Source organism: Diospyros lotus, chromosome 2 (assembly GCF_014633365.1).
Source record: "Diospyros lotus cultivar Yz01 chromosome 2, ASM1463336v1, whole genome shotgun sequence".
NCBI classification, from domain to species: Eukaryota; Viridiplantae; Streptophyta; class Magnoliopsida; order Ericales; family Ebenaceae; genus Diospyros; species Diospyros lotus.
Genome location: NC_068339.1, coordinates 21,919,259 through 21,926,780, shown reverse-complemented (window position 1 = coordinate 21,926,780; position 7,522 = coordinate 21,919,259). Strand labels below are relative to the sequence as shown.

The 7,522-nt window shown below is 38.8% G+C and overlaps 1 pseudogene; it reads right to left on the bottom strand.

The window, feature by feature from the left end:
* Positions 1-4,022: 4,022 nt before the first annotated feature.
* Positions 4,023-4,122, bottom strand: LOC127796123 (small nucleolar RNA R71; annotated as a pseudogene).
* Positions 4,123-7,522: the final 3,400 nt, after the last annotated feature.

Genomic DNA, 7,522 nt, shown 5'->3' with positions numbered 1-7,522 from the left:
GCTCGCCATGATGAAATGTGGTTTGAGATTGGCGGCAAGCCAAACAGGTACGGGAAGCAGGAGTTCATCCTTATTGGTGGACTTCGATTTGGGCCGATTGATAAAACAATCCTTGAAGCAAGGCTCATTGAGTCGAATAGTTTACGTGCTCGACTATTTCCAATATAGCAACAGTTAGTGACTGGAGACGACATCATATTACTACTTAGTGTTAGTGTAATTGCTCTAGACCCAATCAGATTGGGCATATTGTACACTGACAATTGTAATCATGTTTATTATTTGAATAAGGAGTTGTTCAAATTCACAAGAAGTCATTCTATTAGTTTCTTGTTATTATTGTAATAACCGAATGAAACTAGATAGAAGTCCATATGATGTATATTGTAATTAATCTATAAAGATGTGAGATGATGCATCACAGTTTCTAGACATCATTAAACGTCCCAAGTCGTAGCAATGTCAAGAATGGACATTGACAATTGCGATAAGACTTGTATGTGCTATGTTTTTGCTATGTGATAGCAATGGGGGTCTCACACCCATAGGCATGGGGATACCTAGACAAGTACATAGGTGACCAATGTTGGAGAACGTGTCACCGGACATGACTCACCATGAGAATCCATTTTGGTTATATGTTGATGGAATTCTCATACGAGATGGGTGTAACTAATCCTTGAACCTGAGGTTGACATGGTCATCTCATAAGAAGATCGGTATGCTTTAACATCGTTTTGATGGGCCTAGATAAAGGCTGCACGTGGGCGATCGTTGGGCATATCATGAGGCTTATGGAGATGGGTGCATAGCCAAGATGGGACTCGTCTATCCCTTGATAGAGGATGATGTATCTAAGGCATTTTTAGTGGATATTCACTTTAAATCCATGGCCATGGTGAAAGAGATCAATAAGGAGTTATTGATTTACTTTCTAATTAAGTGAAGATATCCGGAAGACCGAAGAAAACTCATGTGATCATTATCAAGCAACACATTGCCATACTTGAGATCACATAAGATACATTGACGAGATGATCGAATTACACGGTAACCATACTCGTGAAAGGTTATTTGCGGATTATGAATCCTTCTGAATAATTGGGTAGGCATGATGTCTCACTAGAGGCCAATCTTGTCTTATGTGTTTATACCGACACATTGCCAACATATTCGGAAGTCTAATGAGTCATACGCAATAGGCACGATCCATGGCTTAAACCAGAAGAGTGGACGTATGGTTAAGTGGGACACTTCAGTAAGAAGTTGTGCCGTCATAGGTTCTCACGAAAAAGAACAAATAAACGTAATAACGTCGATATGATGAAGAGTCGTCATAATGAGTTAAGGTCGAAGGATAAGATTTTCGAGGATGATTTGGTATCTCGGAAATAAGATATGGGATCCTACGAATTGGGACGAATGAGAGGCCAAAGATGGCCAAATGATGGCACGTGAATGCGTCAATTGATGAGCTGAAAATGGTGCAACCAATGTGACTTGCAAAAATGGGATAAAGAAACCCTAGCAGCGTGACGGCACTACTGGTCCAGTGTTCGCAGTGACAGATCTAGATCTAGGGACCAAGGCAGAAGGCTTGTAATGAGCTTATGATTAACGTACCAGGGAACCTTGTAAACTGTCTCGCGGTATGGGTCTGGAACCCAGGGTCTAAGTTGCTTAGTGAACTGCCGAGGAGACGATCGGATGCTGAGAATATAAGGCAACACAATAGAGTTTGTACCTTGTAAAGAATTCCAAGTTCTAATGGTCTAGGAGGCGAGGTGTGCCGCTAGTTATTATTAATCGAGGTCGGTGATAAGGGTCAATATTTCCTATATCCTAATGAATTATATCCCTATTTTGGCTTTATATTTATGCTTAAAGTAAATAATTATTCGTATTACATATTATTTCAGGATGAAGCAAGGAAGTTGGTTTCTACAATTAATTAGGGGCATAATCGAAGGCATTGGATTACCCATTTTTTTATTGCTCAAATTCAAAGGCCAATTATGGAGGCTAGAGGATGTTTCAAGTGCAGTTGACCCAACTATCAAATGGAATCCAACCAAAGGCCCAAGATCAACCAAAGGCCCAAAACCAATCAAAGGCCCAACAAAGCCCAATTTGTAGAAGACTTTTCTTTGTTTTGTAATTTTTTTATAAGTGATTTACCACCTAAAGTCTTTTGTATTATTATGAGAAGTTCACCACACAAAGTCTTTTGTATTTTTTGTCTTTTACCTAATTTTCTTCCATTAGTTAGGTGAATGTTTTGTTGAATAATTGTGTGGCTTGTATTGCATCTTGTGAGCTATAAATAGCTCACTTTGGTGCATTTGTGAGGAGTTATTATTACTTGAATCAAAGTTTAGTTTTGTTCTTAGAGTTTCTCTTAGAGAATTGCTCTTATTCTCTCTCTTGTTTTCTCTTGTAATCTTACTTCCTTTCTTTCTTCTTCTAAATTCTTATGTCATTTATTATTACTTTATTATCCACCGCCTAAATGGCCGGTTAGTTTATGCCTTTAAATTTCTGTAATTTTAATTCCTGTCTTTTAATTATCCACCGCTTGAATGGCCGGTTAGTTTCTGCTATTTTAATTCTTGACATATAAATTCTGTTATTTAAATTACGCCATTTAAATTCTTGTTAATTAACTTTTAAATGAAAATAAGTAGCTAAATCTAATCTTGGGTTAAGGCGAGGACAGTGTCCAATGTTCTTGAATCTCAAGATAAGCCAAACATCGATGAATGCAAGATTTATCTGAGTTAAACTTGAGTTGAGTGTGTAAATGATTTTGTGAGTTTGGATTGGGTCATCATCCTAACTTAGAACTCTCATGTCATGTATGAGAGTTACTAGAATTGGAGATGAGATATACCCAAGCTCAGACAATCAAATCATAATCTGTAATATAATACAATTTACAGTGACATCTTAACCTAGAACACTCATATCACGTATGAGGTTTGCTTAGCTGAGAATCATTCGTATCTTGAATTATAACTACCAAATGATCCTTTGTTTATTTCAGATTAATGTTGCTGTTTAAATTGCTATAAGAGATTTATTAGGCATTGGTTCTGAACTCGCCTCAACCCAAGACCTTTTTAATATTCCAAAAAAAAAAAAAAAAAAACCTTTTCACAATCAAGAAAACTTAGCTCTCTTTGGATAAATCAACCCGAATGAATAATTCTTTTGTTAAATAAACCTCCCAGTGAATCGACCCGGACTTGTCCGGAATTTATATTTGTGCTACAACTACACTCACACACTGGTGAGTTTAAACCTCTTCACCATTTCAACACTGAACATCCAAACTGATTAAGGTTATTTAAATTGTAGGGTGAGGAGTGCAGCCAAATTTTGGCGCCGTTGTCGGGGAGGTGCAACAGAAGAAAAAATTCACTCCACGGGTAACTTTGTTCTTAATATTTTTTTTTCTTAACTGTTTGCATATTATTCAAATTGCATGAGACTTAGATCTGGTAGAATCTTAAGCCATCAAACTGAGTCAAACCATTCTATAGATTCTTTATCAGAGACTGAAATATCACTTTTACAATCCATAATGTCTCAACAAATTGAAAACCTATCTGCTCACGGGAGTGATCATGGAGGACATGATCCCTTGGATGGTGATGAGATTAAACCCCTCAGGGATTATTTGCACCCTCCAAGGCAAACCACTCCCTCTTGCATAATCCTACCAATAAACCATCATTGATTTGTCCTTAAACCAGGTACCATACAAATGCTCCCCACATTTCATGGTATGGATTTTGAAAATCCATATACACACATGAGGGATTTTGAAGAGGTATGTGGTACTTGTGGGGATCAAAATATTCATGAGGACATTGTTAGACTAAAGCTCTTCCTATTCTCACTCAAGGATAAAGCAAAAATGTGGTTAGGGACTCTGGAGCCTAGATCAATAGGAACTTGGAGGGAGATGCAAACAAAATTTCTAAAAAAATACTTCCCAGCTAATAGAACAGCATCACTCCAAAGGCAAATGATGAATTTCGTCTGTAAACCAAATGAAACATTTGCTCAAACTTGGGAACGTTTCAAGGACCTCTTGCATTCTTGCCCACACCATGCCTTTGAGCAATGGTGGGTAGTTAGTTTATTCTTTAATGCCTTAACTCCTAATTTGAAAATGCTGGTGTCCACCATGTGTAATGGTGATTTTTATGAAAAAACTCCTGAAGAGTCTGTTGCATATTTTGACCATGTAGCTGAAAACTCTAGAAATTGGGAAGTTGGGCCATTAACCATGGGAGATTTGAGAGACCAATACAATCCACAACCAAAGGGAAAACTCCAATTAAATGAAACTGATGACATCAGTGCTAAATTAGCTCTGTTGACAAAGAAAATGGAAGAATTGGAGATGAAAAAAAAAAAGGCTGTCAATGAGGTAGAGGTGCATTGTGTAGTGTGTGAAGCCAATAGCCATAGAACAGAGGAGTGTCCAACTCTCCCTGCTTTCAAAGAAGTGCTGTATGGCTAAACTTCAAACTCACAACTAAGGCAAACAGAGGGTAGGATATACCAAAACCAAAACCAGGGTGGAAATTATCAAGGGTACAACCCAAACTCAAACACCTACCATCCAAATTCTAGGAACCACCCAAATTTCTCTTGGAGAAATGACTCAGCACCTCAGCCACACCAACCATTTCCCTCACAACCACAGCCACAACCTCAGCCACAGCCCTACCAGCCTAACCAAGGACCATCTGGCTCATATCAGCCACCGCATAAGAGATCCCTAGAGGATACTCTACAACAATTTATGCAAGGGCAAATGGGAAACAATGCTCAGGTAGCAAAATTCCAAGAGCAAATAAATAGGGTAATTGAAGATATGAGGAGTCAGCTAACCAAGCTAACTCAAACTTTGACTGTGAGAGAACCTGGGAAATTCCCTTCTCAACCAAATCCCAACCCCGTGAGGCAAACAAATCAAGTAGAATCATCAACTAGTGGGAACAATAATCATGAGCAGGTGCAAGCAGTTACTGTCCTTAGGAATGGAAAAATAATTGACAAACCAGATGATCCTAGGACAAGCCAACCTAATGCACAAGAAGAAGAACAAAATGAAAATATAAAAAAAGACAATGCTCCAACTTTGGAGGAAAAACTTGAAAACAAAAAAAAGGAAGCTAAAGAAAAAAATAAGGTGGAAGAATTCAAGAGCAACCCTACACCACCATTCCCTCAAACACTTACTCAAACAAAGAGGGGAAAAAATGCTGATATTTATGAAGTGTTCAAGTAGGTGAGGATTAACATTCCTCTCCTTGATGCAATCAAACAGACACCATCTTATGCAAAATTCTTAAAAGACTTGTGTACTGTTAAAAGAAAGATCAACATCCATCAGAAAGCATTCTTAACTGAACAGGTGAGTTCCATCCTGCAACTTAAAACACCTCCTAAGTACAAAGACCCTGGTAGCCCAACCATTTCTTGCATAATTGGAAGCCAGAGGGTGGACCAAGCACTTTTAGATCTAGGAGCAAGTGTCAACTTGTTTCCTTATAGTGTATATCAGCAACTGGGCTTAGGAGAACTCAAGCCAACAAGAGTTACCCTACAGCTTGCTGATAGGTCAATTAAAATCCCTAGGGGGATAGTGGAGGATGTATTAGTGCAGGTGGACAAATTTTACTTCCCTGTTGATTTTATGGTCTTGGACACACAACCCCATCAAGGCCCTCAACCCCCTGTTCCAGTCATTATTGGTAGACCATTCCTAGCAACTTCAAATGCCATAATTAATTGTAGGAATGGAATACTTAAGTTATCATTTGGAAACATGATTGTAGAGATGAATATCTTTAGAGTTTCCAAACAACACATAGCTGAGAATGAGGTGGAGGAAGTAGATTTGGTTCAAACCTTAGCTGAGGACTATTTTGCAAAAGAATTTTTGAACAAATCTATGGAAGAAGATCAAGAAGAGAGAGAGTTAAAAGAATTGGAGAACACTAGGGAGCAAGAAGCAATGCCTGTGGCTCAATGGATTCCCAAATCAGAACCATTGGGTTCTCTGAACAATGAGGAGTCACAATCTGATAACACCTCACCCACACCTGAAATGAAACCTTTGCCAAGTGAGTTAAAATATGCATTTCTAGGTGATGAGAACACACTCCCCGTAGTCATCTCTTTAAGTTTGACATCCCAACAGGAAATTCAACTGATAAACATTCTGAGAGCTCATAAAAAAGCCTTAGGTAGGACCATCTCAGACTTGCATGGAATTAGCCATTTGACTTGCACTCATAGGATATTTCTAGAGGAGGATGCTAAACCTGTTAGGCAAATGTAGAGGAGACTCAATCCTAACATGAAAGAGGTGGTTAGGAAAGAAGTGCTAAAGTTGATGGATGCAGGTATTATATACCCCATCTCGGATTCAAAGTGGGTTAGCCCCACTCAAGTGGTCCCAAAAAGGTCTGGAGTCACAGTGGTGAGAAATGAAAAGAATGAATTGATCCCTACTCACATCCAAACCAGATGAAGAGTGTGCATCGATTACAGAAAACTCAATGTAATGACTAGAAAATACCATTTTCCATTGCCATTCTTGGACCAAGTCCTTGAAAGAATAGCTGGGCAAGCATTCTATTGTTTCCTTGATGGTTATTCAGGATATAACCAGATTGACATTGCCCTAGAGGACCAGGAAAAGACCACTTTCACATGTCCATTTGGGACATTTGCCTATAGACGTATGCCTTTTGGACTATGCAATGCCCCTGCCACATTTCAAAGGTGTATGATGAGTATTTTTAGTGAGATGACAAAACACATTGTGGAAGTTTTTATGGATGATTTCTCTGTCTATGGAGCTAGTTTTGAGGCATGTTTAGAGAATTTAGAGAGAGTTCTAGCTCATTGTGAAGAAACCCACCTTGTGCTTAACTGGGAAAAATGTCATTTCATGGTCAAACAAGGTATAGTCCTAGGGCATATTGTCTCTGCTAAGGGAATGGAGGTGGACAAAGCCAAAGTAGAAGCCATCCAAAAATTACCAGTCCCTAAGAGTGTTAAGGACATCAGGTCTTTCCTGGGGTATGCTGGGTTCTATAGGAGATTCATAGCATCTTTTAGTAGCATAGCCCGACCTCTGTGTAATTTGCTCTCCCAGAATGTCCCATTTGAGTGGACATCATCTTGTCAAACTTCTTTTGAGAGGTTAAGAAATGCTCTCATCTCAGCCCCCATTATTCAACCACCAGATTGGTCATTGCCCTTTGAACTCATGTGTGATGCAAGTGATTATGCTGTAGGAGCAGTCCTAGGGCAAAGAAAAGATAAAAAACCTTATGTCATCTACTATGCTAGTAAAACCCTCATGAAGCCCAAAAAAATTACACAACAACTGAGAAGGAACTATTGGCAGTAGTTTTTGCATTAGAGAAGTTCAGATCATATCTGGTGGGGTCATTGGTCATTGTTTTCACTGACCATGCTGCTTTGAAATACT